Here is a 17,036-nt window from a genome sequence, read left to right as displayed (position 1 = left end):
TTTGTATGATAGTTCTTACACAACACATCGTGATATTTTTCAAACGTCAGTGAAGGAATAGATCTTTTTTTTTTTTACTGTTATTGCTATGTAAATTCAGTAACCATCGTTTATAGAATCGCACAAAACACGCGTGCAGTCCAACATACAAATAAAACTTGGCAAACAGCAGGTTAAGTTTTTCGCTTCCGACCGAGTAAAAAAGTGATAAAACAAAATGTACTGACAAATTCTGCTAAGCCCGAGTTTTCTAGGGATGATAAATAATTTGCAATATAACTCATTATTATCAGGGAAGAGGTTAAGCAACGACTTTAGTATCAGTTAAATGTTCAGAGTCATGAAATGCCGGTCGAAATCATTCTTAGTAATTATGGCAGATTAAATATTACAAATTGTTAGAAAATCAATTTATGTAAAGAAAATAATAATTTCTTATTTCCCGTCGTGATCTCAAAAATCATCCTCAGTTAATCTATGTAAAAATAAAAAACGGCAGTTTCATTTTTTATTTAGGCGTGATAAAAATTTTAATTTATAACTGGATAGAGTAAAGTAACAGATTAATTAAACAGTTTTGTGATTTATCAAAGAGGATTTAGATAAAATAATTTTAAATACTGTAAAAACATCTTTAAAAAAGCAAAATAGTCAGTTTTTAGCATATCGTTAAAAAAATTAAAGAATCTGCTGAGTTTTTTTTAAACGTAATTGAGTGTATTGATTTTTCCGTGATTTTAAAGAATTTCCAGAAGATAGAGCAGGAAAATATATTTTTTGAGAGAAAAATTGTTTGATGATTAATTAATTTAATTTTTTGAAACAAACCCATAAAATGAGGGCATTTTTAAAAAATTGCTTGATCTCTATTTTGTTTTAGAGTGATGTTATAGAATTTACTGGGGCTAAACGTACTAAACATATATCATGCAAAAACAAACATTTATTATTTTAGTTTTTTAGTAAAAGAGAAGTTATTTTTTTATTTTTCCCTTTATTAAATTTTTTCAAAACAAATTCGCAAAGTTACATACTATTTTAGTAGTTCAAAAATTAATCAAACGTAAAATAAAAGTTTATTATAGATTCATTAGGAGAGCTATTGATTTCAATTAATTGAATGTTAAACTTTGAAAGAACTGCATTAAAACTGCTTTTTCATTAAAACCTTTCAAATAAAAATTATGCTTTATTAGTCTTTTGATGCAATATTCTAGAAAACTCTGCCTCTGTCAAATAATTAATTCTAGAAAAGAATCTGTTCATTATGATTTCCAATCTGTAATCTATTATCTCTACTTTTAATAAACTATACTGTCCACAATTTTTTTTTTTTATATATAAAAAAGGCAAGTATAAAAAGTTTAGAAAAATATTATAAACTTTATTTAGGAACAGTTTTAAGAACATTAAAAAGAAATCTCACAATAAGAAATCTCAATATCTTTAAATTAGACCAAATATGTTGGATTGCTTTATATTAACAGGAAAAAAAAGTCATACCCAGGCAAAGTCAATTAAATCAATTTTCATCATAAGAACTCTCTTGCTTCTGGTTCATTAACTCTTTGCCAAATATCACTGACTCCAAAGAGTTGCATAGATTTACTAACATCAACTTCAATGGAGTCAGTTATTTAGCCATATCTTTTTTGATGACTCAAAGGATGATACTTCACACACTTATTATAAGAAAAAAGTGCTCTAAGACCCAAAACATTTAAAGTAATTTAAAATAATTAAATTTGTGTTTTAACTAAGTCAAAGAGCAAGCTGTAAGATATATTTACGAACTTAAAAATAAATAACCATCAGAGCTAACTAATAATAAAAATCCTTGCTAAAAAATCATTATATGTAGAAATACAATTGTAAGAAGAAATATTTAAAGAGCAAGAAAAAAAGTGCAAGTTCAGTTGCAACATTACAAGTTTGCAAGGAGAGAATAATTTAATAATTGGATTCATATTGTAAAGAAACTTTATATTACAAGAAACTTTATTTCTAAGCACTAAATTGGTTTATGTAAAGTTTTCGATGTTACCTTTTCTAATGGAAACGAATATTTAGCATATAATAAATCATTTAGGAATGATAATTCTTTGGAAAAGAGTACTTTCATGCTTTGCTTAGAACATTAAAAATAATCTGGAAAAAAACTTCATTTTTAGCAACTCACATATTATGAAATTGAATTTCAAGATAAACTGTAGTATAAAAAAAAATTGTGAACGGAAATTTAAATATAGTTACTTAAATGAATGATTAATAAGAAAAGCAAAGCTGTAAAATTATAACTTATCCAAAAGAAAATAGTTCATGATAATAATCCAACAGCAAGAAAACATTAAAGTCAGAAATCTAACATTTGCAAGTTTTTACAATGTTGTTTTTCTTCTTCAAATCAACAGAAAATAAAAAGTATACCCTTCAAAGTTTTCAATATCAGAACATTCTGGCTTCCTTTTCATTAACTAATGACTAAATATCACCAATTCTAAGGAGTTTCACAGTTCACTAATATCAATTCAACGGAGTTAGTTATTTAGCCATATACATATATGGCTAAATGATACTTCATACACTTATCCCAAGGAATGATACCACATGAAACATTTAAACTAATCGGAAATAAAAATGTGATTATGCGCATTGACTAAGCCCAAGGGAAAGCTGAAAGATGGAAAAATATATACATATGCGTTAATATATACACATTTATGAACTTAAAAGTGAACTTATAAACTGAAAAAGTCATAGCTGTGTGAGCAAAAAATAATAAATAAAATGAAATAACAAAAAAAGTACTACTCAGTACTTTTAGGTATAGTATAGTAAAAGTACTAAATGAAGAAATGTTTCTACGCAAAAATTAGAGAAGATATTCCAGGAAAAGAAAACTAAGAATAAAATCAAGAAAATATTAAAACCAAGTCTGTAGGCTAAATTTGAAAAAAGAGATCAAGAACGCTAGATTAAGTTCTTAGTAAAATATCTCATGAATTATAGCACAAATAAAAACAAAGAATAGATACTTAGAGTGAACCACACGTGTACCAGTAAATTAAGATAGCTGCAAATCCAAATGCATTATGACAATCTTGTATTACAAACTGAAATACATTAGTTTCAAAATAGCAACTCAACAACTACAGGCTCAAAAGAAAACTTTCAGTAGCAAGGAAAACAGCAGGTTAATCATATTATGATTCCTTGAATTTTTAAGATCATTTTAATTAAATTAAGATTAAGGAATAACTGAATTATGGAAATGTCATCATTAATGAAAGTCAGAAAAATATAAGTACAATTTGCAAATTCTAGCACAAGGCAATATAATTTAAGAAAAAAAAATTTAATAATTCCTTGCAGATGCCAGAATTTTTTTTACAAGAAGCTAGGAAAACTGTAGGTTCAAAGACTATATTGCAATTTCATTTTTATCTCAAGGCCACAAGCTATAAATTGAAATCACCTAACACCTTAACCATAGAATTTATAATAGGTAGAAAAATATGAAATATAAAAGTTCCAGGCAAATGCTAGAAAGAAATTATGAAAGCAAAGAGAACTTCCGACCAACAGATCATACTACAATTTCTTCATCTGTAGATAATACCAGCTGTAAATTAAAATCAATAAATAATTGAAGCAAAAATTTAAGAAAAGCAAAAAATATTAAATATAAAAATTCCAGGCAAATGCCAGGAAAATAATCAAAAAACCACATAGAATTTATTCTTCACCTTCAAAGACCACAAGCTATAAAATTAAAATCAATAAGTACTTCAAACATGAAATTTATGAATGGCAATAATATATACATATATATATATATATATTAAAGTTCCAGGCAAATTTATAAAAAATTATTCTATATTTACAATATTTTCCCTATGTTAGAAGCACAATGAACATGAAAAGAATAAAATTTATATGTGTGAATAAAATTATGAGTGAATAATTAAGTGAGAGAAAATGTTTAGTTTCGAATAATAAATTAAGAAAAAGATTTAGATAATAAAATAACATAAAAAGATTAAAGCTTTTTATGTTGCAGCCCACTTTCCTGAAACATTTGTATAACCATCTAAAAATGTATAAAAAATTATTCTCTATTTACAATACTTTCCCTATGTTAAAAGCACAATTAACATGAAAAGAATACAATTTATAATCTTAATATACAAGCAATATATAATTTTTTATTTTATTTCCAATGGCCAAGGTTACAAAAGACCACTCACCACAATGGAGGAACAACAAAATAAACAAACACAAAACAAACGTGGCAAGAAAAGTCCATGACCCCAATAAGTCTCTTGCGCGCCAGTAACAGTCACACAAAGGGATATCCCCTAGTGCCGGGCAAAGACGAACGTGGTTTGCATCCATCTCTGCTTGAAGGTCACAAAGCGTACAGAAAGGTTCTTGAGCAACATGAATTTGATGGAGATGTTAGAGGAGGTAGTCGCGTCCGGTAGTCAGTCGAAACTCACCAACTGCCCTACGTTTTGGCTACGTAGGAAGATTTCTGAGATTATTCCATCAGATCTTACCAGAATTTTTCTCTGTGTATTGATTTAAAGTGAGAGCCATCATCTTTTTCTTGGTTAGGCGCTTGGCATTAGTTAGAGGGACAGCTTCCTTTGATGTCTGTACTAGCCAAAGTTATAGATCATTTAGCCACAAAGCGTTACCAGGGTGCACCACTAGGAGGTAGATCTACGCTGCACCCCTATATATAAAAATAAGAATTATATATAAAAATATATAAAATAAGAATTATAAAAAACACACTATTGTAAAAATGACAAAAAAATTAACACACAATTATCTGCAGATAAATCTTTGTACGTTTATTTTTCAATTAAATGAATTTTTTTAAAAAAGATTTTAATAGTTTATATTTACTCTCTGTCAGTTCAAAGTCATTTGTTTATTTTTCATGATAATAGTCTTTTACTAATAAATACCTTTCTTAATCCATACAACTTTCAATTTTTTCACCTAAAATTATAAATTTCCCCCTGGACTTAAAAATGCAAACATTCAAAGACTTGAAATATAAAAATAGAAAGAAAAAAAAAATCAATCTAAAATTAGAGACTGTAAAAAGAAAAGATTAGATATTATAAAAAAGAGAGAACAGGCTGCATAACTAGTAAGCTGTAGCAACACTACAGTAGTCTGTAAAACCAAGGCCAAATATTAAATAATACATTCCCAAAACATTTACAATTAGTTAAAAAGCTTAAGAGCTGAGAATAGATTTTGTGGAAAAATACTTGATAAAGTAAATAAAAAACTAATAAACCCCAGTAAATTTTATTAAAATCTTTTAGATTTAAAACTAATAATAATATAAAACTGCAATAAATCTTAAAAAAATATTTTTATCCTTCGAAATTTTTTTATTGTAAAATATGCCTTTACAATTTAGGAAATTTTCTGCAAAATTCAGGACGTATGAGCATTTTCAGGGAAATGACATAAATATTATTAAAATATCTAAAGCAGAATAGTTATATAAATGTAAAAAGCAAACTGGTATTGTAAATAGGAAATCATAATTAGAGAAGATGAAAAATAAGGTTAAATAAACAACAACAATAATAATAATAAGACCCAGTTTAAAATCAGGAAAATACTGTAGAATGGATTAAATTGAAATTAAACAAACCTTTACATGACAAAAATTTACATTAAATACAATTATATTTACATCAACCAACACTGAGCAGGGTGGTCACTTCAATCCAGTTTTAAATTTCCCTGAATTTTTTCAGGTTTTTTCATGTAAACATATTAAAATTTCCAGGTCGTCATGTTTTTTTCTCATAAAGTGTAGGATAGGTACAAGAAAAGTATCCATATTATGAAATATTTTATTTAAAATGTTATATTTTTAATATATCACCAAGAAAAAATAATCTTAATAAATTAATTCGTAAGTAAGATATTGTTTCCTATAATTTGTAACTTAGTAAGATATTGTTTTTTATTTTTTAATGTTTGGATAAATTTCTAAAAAATTAAGACAGATGTGGAGAAAATATCTTTAACTAGTAGAATACATTGCTTTTATTGAATAAAAAATGTTTTAATATAATACATTAAGTAGGTACCAAATGTGAAATAAAGAGTGACCAAAAAAAAAAAAAAAAAAAAAACCTTGAATAAGTATTGTTTAATATATTTTCATTAAGCAAGAGAAAAGGATTCTAAGCAATTATAACTCAAAAATTTTTTATTTTTACAGTGGCTTCCAAAAGTGTTCGCACACTTATGACTTTTATTGAAATATGGCTCTTTTCACTAATTAAAATGAATATTTCAGAATGGGTATTTAATAAAGAGATGTATAATCTATTCTTAGCAAAACTTCATGGAATATTTTAAAAACAAAGCAAAAGTTTATTTTTAAGAACTCAATAAAAAAAAGTAACAAAAATTTTACTTTACAATCATTGTACACTTAAATGCTTTAGGATTTCAGAATTAAAATTATTGTCTATCACTTTAATTTGTTTTATTTAATTATTTTCATTTAATTTTCATTTATTTATTTATTTGCAATTTAGTATCAAACTTTTGTTAGAAAAATTATATTTTAATTTTTGCTGGCTAACTCCATAATATTTTCTTTTACCATTTATAAGTGGCTTGTAGTCATAATTATATAACTGACAACCTTTGAAAGATGATTATTTGTCATCATAAGAGGTAAATCAGTAATGAATATTGCTAAATTAGTCTATTTTGTCCCATTCCATTGTGCAACATGAGGTAAAATGCTTGAAAGAGGTACTTCATATCAGCGTGACCTGAGATTAAAATTATAAAATTTGCGAAAAAATTCATAAATTCAGATTTGAAAGTTGTAAAAATTTCTGCAAAATTTAATAAAAATATTCTACTTAAATTTCATTTTCGATGAGGCTATACTTTGCAAATTCAATGATAAATAGATTCCTAACGTAGTAATAATGTTTAATCGGAATGGAAACAAACTTAATACATTGGGTTTTGATGTGCATTATAAAGCAGAGAGGAACTTTATCCAAAACAGTTGGAACAGTTAAGCATGGTGGTGGTGTCTTTGCATGTTGGTGCAGATCATAAGGATAAGGTAATTAGTCATTTATTGATGGCATAAAATGATTATACTAAAAATTAGAATATTTACCAATAGGCAGAGTTTTTTTTAAAGTGTATGACGACTTTCTTAAAAATTAACTTTTGCTTTGTTTTTAAAATATTCCATGCAGCTTTGCCAAGAATAGAGTATATTTTTTATTGATATATATATATATATATATATATATATATATATATATATATATATATATATCCATTCTGAAATATTCATTTTAATTAATAGACAGAGCCCTATTTCATTGAAAGTCATTAGTGTATGAACTTTTTTGAAAGATACTATATTTATATTTCAATAAAAAGCTATTTTGTACTTTATTTTATCCAAACAGTGATCTTTATAAAATTCATTGATCATATTTTAATTAAATCAGTATCTAAAGTTAAATCAATGTATAGATAATGTAGTTTGTTTGGAATTAGCATTATTATAAGAGATAGTCAGAATACAAAAATGAATGTTGCAAATGCAGAATTGTCAAATTTCTTCTTGCACACTCTATAAAAAAAGATGATAAAATTCTTTAAATCTTATTCATTTCGCTTTCTTATTTGAAATAAAAATATTTAAAGAATTCTGATCTAACCACATAGTTTTTTAGTTTAAATTAGTTTATTGTTTTTACAACTAGAAACCTGTCCCTAACAAAGTATCATTCTCCTTCTTTCCAAGAAATACACACGTAGAGCCCAAGCAAAATATTTGCCGAATGCGATAAATTGTAAATTCAGCGAAAGAAATAGTGTTTTGGCTAACAATTTTTCTATAGTTAAGAAAAATATATATTCTCATTGAACATGAAAATTACATAAATATGAGTTCTTTTTGAATAAATCTTGATTATTTTATTCCATTACAGTAATTTCTTATGGATATGTCACATAACTAATTAGAATTATATTAAGTTCAGATAATTTAAGCAACAAAAAAGTAAAGGAAAAAAATATATAGATCACATGTCTGTTGCTGTATTAAGCAATATCATGCGACAGAACTCTTTCCTTCGATTAACACTTTTTATATTTGGACCTTAAATGTTTGGCTCATTTATTGGCCTGCACATGAATAAAATCCTTTGAGATTTTATGTTAATACATCGTTTAAATTATTCCTTATACATTTCTCAGTCTTTGCCAGCTTTTTTAAGATAAAAGGAAAAATAGTTTCAGAAATATCTCTAGATTGCAAACAACATTTACAAACGTTCAACATTTTAATTACTACACATTTCGTATTTTGAATCAAAAATCAAATATTTACCACATGCAGTAGAGAACTAATTAACCGGGATGCTCGGTACCATCATTATCCCCGATGTCTGAATTTCCCGGTTTTCTGGATCAGCCAAAAGTGCCGTTAATCAATGTTTTATCAAACCCAAATTACAAGAAAAAAGTGAAACAAGAAAAAAACGAAAAGATCTCCTAAATTAAAAAAAAAAAAAAATGGTAGTAAAACAACATTTAAAAGGATAAAAACATTTGCAAGCTCAGACAAAAAAAAACAAGTTTAAAAAATACAAAATTCACATATTTATTTTTTGATAATAATTAAAATTCCCAAATAAACTAATATAAAACAAAACCAATAATTAAAAGAAGCAATATATTTCATACTTAATTATATGGGGAGGAAACGATGAAAAGAAAACTAAACTTATTAATCTAAATAAAAAACAACACTTGAAAATTATCGAACGGAAACAACATTTAAAAAAGGCACTAGCATAAATATTAAAACCTGGAACAAGGCAGGATATTATAGGATCGACGGAATTAAAAAAAAAAAAAACTTAATGATAAAATTTATGAATAAAAATAATTAATTTATTGAGTACGAAATTTATCTTGAAAAAAACTCAAATGTAGTAGAATCAGGAAACCAGAATCAAAATTAAAAAAAAGAAAACTGCTATCTACTTCATAAAATAATTGTCTGCTTTTATTAACAAATAATTATATGCTTAAATTAATGAACAATCTTCTTTTATTTTATTTTTTATAAAAAGACTATTTTTAACGAAAGCAGATGTGATTCCACATTAAGAAACAAACTTCCTAATGATACAGCATTTCTAAAAAATCAGAATTTATTAAAAAAAACAACATTGTTTTGCTAATCGATGTCAAATAGATGAATATAACTGGTGATTATAAAACGTTTTGTTCGTAATCAATAATGCATTATCTGAAATAATAAAACAATTCATCGCAATAAATAAAGGATAACTGAGTAACTAAAGTGAATTTAAAATAAATCTCACATGTCAATACTCTTAACCAGAAGTTTCAAGTTGCTTAACATATTTATTGTTAACATATTTTGCATGTGCAATGCATATTCCCCACCCCCTCATAAACTAAAGAAAAAACCAAAACAGCATGCCACTTGTTTGATTAACGGCCGCTTATCAGAAAAACAACTGACACACAGGAGAAAATAAAAAATTTGTCCCTTCCCTGTCCCATCTCGATCTAATGATCTTCAAGGTCAGGGGAAGAATTGAAGTTTCTCTGGGCAAACAAGGAGAAAAATGCCCCCCTTTCCCTCTAGTAACTTCAAGGATGAGTCAAATTTCTGCTATTTTTAATAATCGTTATACTACAAAATAGCAGGAAAACCAAGAAAAATTCTTCCTGGTTTCCCGGTTTACTGGATACCGGAAAAATGGTTCTCTACTGTACTTCAAAATAGCAGGAAAACCAAGCAAAATTCTTCCCCATTTCCCAGATAAATGGTTCTCTACTGTAGCTGGTACTTAAAAGAACCTTTTTATAATTAAAATATGTAATAAGAGGCTAAAATGAAATTGAGAAATTTAGAATTTATGCAACAATTGAAACGATTTATTGTCAAACATTGCTGTTAGTGATTGCAAGAAAACGTGCAATTGATTGGCTTTGTCGAGAAATAATCCACTGATTTCATTGAATGAGAGTAAAAAAGCTAGTGCTATATAAAATCTTTTGTTATTAAGTTATAACCAAGTAATTTCCGGAGAATTTTATTAGGTTAAAAATACTAAAACATTTTGTCAAAAAAGAAATATCCCAAAAGCATAGGAACAAATTAGAACATCAAATGGATTCAGACCACAGACTAGAAGGGTAAAAAATTCTACTTTTATTATCAGAAGCAAATATCCTAACCTCTTTCCCTACAATCATTGCCCATTCTAAACTGTACAGTCCTATATTCTCCAAAGAGGTCAAAGGTTTATTCACTCATTTAGCAGCCATGGGAGTTTCATGTGGTATTCTAGTTTAACAGGGTTATAATGGAGCAAATTTTGATACAAGTAAAGTATTGCTAAGTTGATGATATTCCAACTGTTTGGCAATAAATGTCCATCTAAAAAAAGGGGGTATAACTGATGGTAAAATTAATTTAAATTGAAAAAAAAAAAATTCCTGCTTTTCTTTAAAATTCCCTGATTTTTCTAGGCTTTTACCCAAATTTCCCTGATTTTTTAAGGTTTTCACCAGTATAAAAAAAATTCCCTGATAATTCCAGGTGGGTAGCCACCCTGATATAGCAATACAAAAATATGAAAGAATCATTCAAAAGTTTCATGCAATAGAAAATAAGAAATTTTTTTTCTGTTGCATGAAATATATAACAGGGTGCATAGACAAATCTTTCAACAAAAAATAAGCACATTTTAAGTACTTTTTAAGCACTAAAAGAATATTAAGCACTATATACATTAACAAAATGCAAAATAGTTTAAAGAGACTTTACATGATCATGATAAAATAACTAAGTTTCTGATTAAAAAAAAACAACTCCTTTCCTGATTATATAAACCACCATAAAAAGATGAAGAGATTTTTCGGTTCGATTTCAGAGGGTGGAAAATGAAGCCTGCACTTGGGAATCTTTTGCCAATTGCAGCAGAGTTGTACATAAGAGTGCAAGAATCTCACAGAACCCAGCTCAGTATACGCAAATGCTGACCCGCAAGTATTTCAGCAAACATGTAAAATGATTGTCGCCTTCATACGCTACGGACTGAGGGTACGCCGAAATGCATTATGTTAGATTGAATTGTGAAAACATTGAATAGAACAATGTGGAAACCACGCTTTTGCATACGTGGCGGAAATCGAGATGGTAAATAAATAAAAATCTCATTTTCGAAAAGGGAAAATTAAGCACTTTTTAAAAACATCCATTGAAAAAAGCACTTTTAAGGACTTTTAAAAAACGAAAATCGAAAGTAAGCACATTTAAGGACTTTTTAAAAACGCTACACACCATGTATAACGTATCTCATGTTTTAAACAACATTTTTAAATTTGCACATTTCGACAAAAAATAGACTAAAAAGGTTGTCTATAGAAAAGCTGTATTCGATACAAAAGTATCGAAGAATCCTTCAAAAATTTCATGCAATGGAAAATAAGAAAATTTTTCGCAAGTGTTATTAATGAAATTAAATATAAACAATTCCGTTTTGTGGTATTTGCACTTTAGACAAAAATGTTACAAAACAGAATATAGCCACTATGAAGCATTTGTTTTTGATAGACTAAAATTCAACTCTCATAGCACAATAATTGAAAAGCCTCCATATAAAAAAAGATCATTCTAGGATTAATTCAAACATCAAACTTAATTTGAAAAGTTTGTTTCTGAGATTGAATTTTGCTATCCCTCATTGCAAAATAAAACCTTAGCTGCTCCATAAAACTCACATGAAGTTTTTAATATAACTTTTACATGTTTGTAGTATGAAGCATTAGGAAATAAATACATTAATTAACAACTGCTATGATAAAACAACCAAAAAATAAAACCTATACAGATAAAATGTGCAATTAGAAAACAATTTAAATGTTACCTGCAATAAGATTTTGTTGTTTGTCATGGCAAGACATCTTGTATTTTTTATAAATGTAAACATTTATTTTTTGAATGTAATTTTTTTTAACAAAATATAATGAATCATAGAAGAATTTAAATTTCATACTAGTTTTAAATAAATATAACTTAATAGAGATTAAAATAATTTAAAATTAACATATAAATAAAGAAGAAATGTTGTTGTTTTAAGTTTCTAGATTCAGTAAGAAATAAATTATGCTTCTTTCAACCGAAGTGGAAAAAACAGTTTTTAATTGCAATGAAGTTTAAATAATAGTATTAATTTCCAAACTGTTTAATACATCAATATAATAAAAAAGCAACACTTAGGAATAAAAAAAATGTAATGCATTTCTAAAGAATTTAAAATGATTGTAGAGTTTTAATATTTTACTTAAAAGTTAGAAATGAAATATAAATTTTTATATTTTTTAAAAAGGCAGTTATTATGATATTTCAACAGTTTATGCCATAAACTGCTAAAATATCATAATCAATTTTTTTAATGCTTTTCAATTAAGAAATCACATACTAAAGATTGCATACTACTGCAAATAACAAAAGTTATACACAATTACAAATTAAATACCATTCTTATTTTTGTAATTGAATGTTGTTTAGTATGCAACTAAATCTAAATGATTCATGTATTTTAAAATTCTGCAGAAAACTAAAATAAATAAATTGAAAATAGTTATTTTCTTTATTCATTTCATCCACTTTTTCATTTTTTTTTAATGAAAGTTTTTTCCACTTTCTTTTAGTGAAAGGATGTTTCTGGACAAAATGAATGGGACACAAATTTAAAAGTCAACATTAAGACATAGATTCCAACATGGATAGAAAAAAAATCCAGTAGATTTTACAAAATGATACAAACTTCATGATAATTGTTGCATAATGAACTAAATATTTTACACATAGGGAATTTTAGGAATTTTTATAGTAATCAAAATAGAAAAAATTGCAATACTTTACAGTTATGATTTCACATTAAATGAACATGAACACTTATTCTGTTTACTCATAATTTTAAAAAAGGGATTTCAAAGATATAAGATATTATTAATCTTTAAATATATTATAACTCTATATATTATAACTTTACATAATATAACTTTTAATTTTATACTTTACTATTATACTATTACATATTTTATATATATATTATATATTATTATATTATACTATTATATATAGTTACTATTATAACTTTAAAAGATATAAATTTGGTACAACTATTTTGTAATTAAGTCTGTCATAACATATTCACATTAAATTCTCTCTGTTTTTTTATTTTAATATCTCTTAGACCTGCTGCTGCATGAAAAAAAACTATTTATTAGTAATACCTTCATCTTACTTTGAAATGGAATTTAAAAACGAGCTTCCCTCTTAGAACAACAGCTTCGTATTAACATTAACATTGTATTTTTAAGTTTTTATGGCTGGTCAATCAAAAATTATTATACGCTCTTACTTTTAATTTTTATTTTGTGTAGAGTCTGGCAGTTTAATCAAGAGTAACAGGCAAGAAGTAAACTTTTATATATTTAAAAAATTATTTGTTTACTTTCAGATAAGTAAATCTGTCATTACTCACTAGGCTATATGGTTAAATAAGTATTTTTTTATATCCTTATTCATTTGATTTAATGTCATTTTGTTATACATAGTGAATAACAACAGTATTTCTATCTGCTGTCTGAAGTTCACATACACACAAATGATAAGATTATCTTAAAATTCATTTCATTATTCTGTGCAAGAAGAAAGAGAGAAACAATTTTGGAACAGCCTGATATTTATTATATTACCATCTAGATTAATTTAGCCAGTAGTAAAAATGATAAAGAACCAAATTAGGGTACATAGTTTAAATTAACGTAAGTTATGTTAGTACTAGGTTAGTAATTATGTTAAATCCAATAGAGTTGACAGTTAAGCAATATACTCTTTTGGTCTTATGTTACAAATTAATAACATACAATTCTTTGTTCGCAGTTTATATAATCTATACAGGGAGAGTATTTTGCTTCTGAGTCAATTTTTATTGACATTTCTCCTCAATATACATCTTTCATATTGAGTAATAAAGAAGAAAAGAGTTTAAGAGAGAGTAAAATAGATTTAAAAAAAACCTTTAGGCATTGCAAGTACTCAATAAGTCAAAAGTTGTTTACAAGTAGCTTAAAAAAAAGGATAATAATAAAATTTATCACCATACATAGTTACCATTTGAAAGGAACACATATTTTCCATACTTGGTTTCAAAAGAAGTTGGGGACTAGATGGACTTTTTGAATCTTCCAAAATCTGTTTCACTAGCGCTTTTTTAAATAAGTTTTGTCAATATAGGTCCTCGAATTATGAACTGAAAAAATAGAGAATAAAAAAATTATAGGCATTCAAAATAATAAATGTTTGATTAAAAAATTGGTATTTCTATTTTTTTGTAAGTGTTTGATTTCTTGTAATTATCATTATCACTTAAATGATCATTTCAATCAAGTCAATAGGATATGATAGTTTTTCTTTACAGGAAAAATGTTCCCTAAATAATATACTGTGAAAAACTATGACTAGCGGGGCTTTTTTTGGACAAAAGTGTTCAAGTATATTGACTAATGTTGATATGGATAGCAATATAATCAATCGTCAGTTTATTTAATACAAAAATAGAAGAAAAAAAGTTTTGTCATGCAAAATATACCTAAACATATAAGTAAGTTATAAAAGAATATTAAAGATTTAAAAGGCATCAAAAATAAACTGAAATATATAAAAATTGAAATGTAAAAAAATATGTTGCTTTAAATCAGTAAAAAGTGAGCAACTATTTATTAGTTATGACAAATAATAATAATATCATTTGAAGAAAAGTAATTTAGCCGAGAGTATCTCATTAAAAGATTAAAAAATATATGTATTAAAGAAAAAATTAACAGAAAGTATGTCGCGGATTGACAACAATTTTAAATGTTATATAGTTAAACAATTGCAAATTTTTACAATTTAATAATCTCTCTTTTCTATGTTTAAATAAAAGTTCATTTAAGTAAAAACTGCTAATGTGTTGATATTACACATTAGAAAAATTGAATAATATTATTGGAAAACAACTATAATAATTTTTATTTTATCTTACAGAATATAAAGATATGTGTCATTTACAATGTCGGCTTTTAAGATTTATAGCAACAGCTGGTTCAGTTAAGTTTACATGGAGAATATTAAGTATTTACCAGATTTGTAAATGACACATATCTTTATATCTTACAGAATATAAAGATATGTGTCATTTACAATGTCGGCTTTTAAGATTTATAACAACAGCTGGTTCAGCTAAGTTTACATGGAGAATATTAAGTATTTACCAGATTTGTAACCAGCTGTTGTTATAAATCTTAAAAGCCGACATTGTAAATGACACATATCTTTATATTCTGTAAGATAAAATAAAAATTATTTTGGGTTTTGAACTGTTTTTAATGGTATTTGTCAAGCAATTGCACAGGGAAACAAAATAACTACTAATGATGAAAATTAAAAAATAATCTTTTGTTCAAAAAAAGAAAATAAAACAAGTTTTTAAATACAAAAAGTAAATTTTAAATGAAAATAAATAAAAAGGTCAGTAAAAAAAAAAGAATCATAATTACGAATCATTTTTAAAAACTATCTTCATTTGATTCTACCTTCAGATGATGAGCATATTTCTGAAACAAAATAATTATCAGAAAACACTTGAGATGGTAAGATAGACATATATAGTACTTTAATCTTTATATATGTATAGTATCGTTATATTTGTACAGTTAATATGCTTTAAATCTTTATATACAAAAAAATATAACATTAAAAAATATCATAAGTTGCTCTATCCACAAGATAGAGGATATAAGTATGTAAATTTAAATTTCTTTAAATATGGTTGAAATATAGCATATTAACTGTAAAGTGCATACTATTCCATATTTTAATGAAATTTTTTTCATCAACTTATTTATTTCAATTTATAAAGAGACACTATGTATGTGTGAAAAAGACTGTGTCAAAAATCTTTATGTTTCATGGTCTTGTACAACTGAGGAAATTATTCAGCAAAACTCTGAACTTACATAAATAATCTTAATTATTGAGTGTTTGCTTGCAGAAAAGTGTTTAATCTTCATTACAAAAGGTAAATTTATTTCATTTTACTCTTATAGTTACACCTGCAACAAAAAGTTACATTCATATCTTAACAGAAAAATTTAAATTAAGCATGACCAAGTTATGAAATTTTGTATTCAAAAATAGCTTATTAAGCACTATAGCTTATTACTGACACTAAAAAATTATTTTATATTTTAATAATAGTTAAGTATTGGGGGTGTGACATGTTCCTGTTGCAGGGCTCTTGTTAAATACATTTTCTTGTGCAGAAGAATAAATAGAAATGAATAATCATAAAATATTTATGAAGTAAGTAGGCAGAATATTTAAAAGAAGAGAGGGAGAAAAGCAAGAAGAAAAGCAAAACTATATGATACAGTGAATGACCGAAATCAAGAGAATGTCGGTTTTCATTGGTGGATACCAACGATCACATAGTCGCTACGGAGATGTTATATTTCTGGTCCCATTTATGTTGAGATGGAAATTTCGGTGTAGGTTGGAAGTTTATGGAATACTTGACCAATTGAAGATTGATGCTGAAATCAGGGGATGATGAAAATAACACTTAAAAAAGAAAACCGGAATATATACTCTGGAGGAGAAAAGTGCTTTGCCCTCTGCACCAAGTGCTATTTGGCCCAGGCATCCCCTGAACATCTACTGGACTGCTTCGGTCTTTTAAAACAAGACCTTATTGAAAGACCCTTACTTGTTTTAAACTTTTTGAAGATGAACAATCTCATGGACCTTGTCTAGCTAGGCTAGAAATGGGGATTTGAAAGTAGAAGAAGAAGGAACAAAATATTAAATATACACTTATGTATAGTTAAATATTAAAGCAAAATTATTA

General features: G+C 26.3%; 1 long non-coding RNA gene across 3 annotated transcripts in view; it reads right to left on the bottom strand.

Annotated features, from left to right (window-relative positions):
- Positions 1 to 1,363: 1,363 nt before the first annotated feature.
- The window catches only part of LOC147810006 (uncharacterized), a 29,729-nt gene continuing 14,056 nt past the window's right edge, over positions 1,364 to 17,036 (bottom strand). For 2 of the 3 annotated variants that reach the window (XR_015434044.1, XR_015434046.1), the window contains 3 exons: positions 14,261 to 14,399; positions 8,420 to 8,583; positions 1,364 to 4,738 (listed from right to left, as the gene is read on the bottom strand). This is a non-coding gene — a long non-coding RNA (uncharacterized LOC147810006). Of the gene's footprint in view, positions 4,739 to 8,419; positions 8,584 to 14,260; positions 14,400 to 15,687; positions 15,745 to 17,036 lie in introns of all 3 variants that reach the window. The other variant, XR_015434045.1, reaches the window with a different exon arrangement.

The sequence above is a fragment of the Parasteatoda tepidariorum genome, chromosome 5, assembly GCF_982258835.1.
Source record: "Parasteatoda tepidariorum strain Cologne lab strain chromosome 5, Ptep-v5.0, whole genome shotgun sequence".
Taxonomy (NCBI): Eukaryota; Metazoa; Arthropoda; class Arachnida; order Araneae; family Theridiidae; genus Parasteatoda; species Parasteatoda tepidariorum.
The sequence above is the reverse complement of the archived record's forward strand: the minus strand, read 5'-3'. Positions and strand labels throughout refer to the sequence as shown.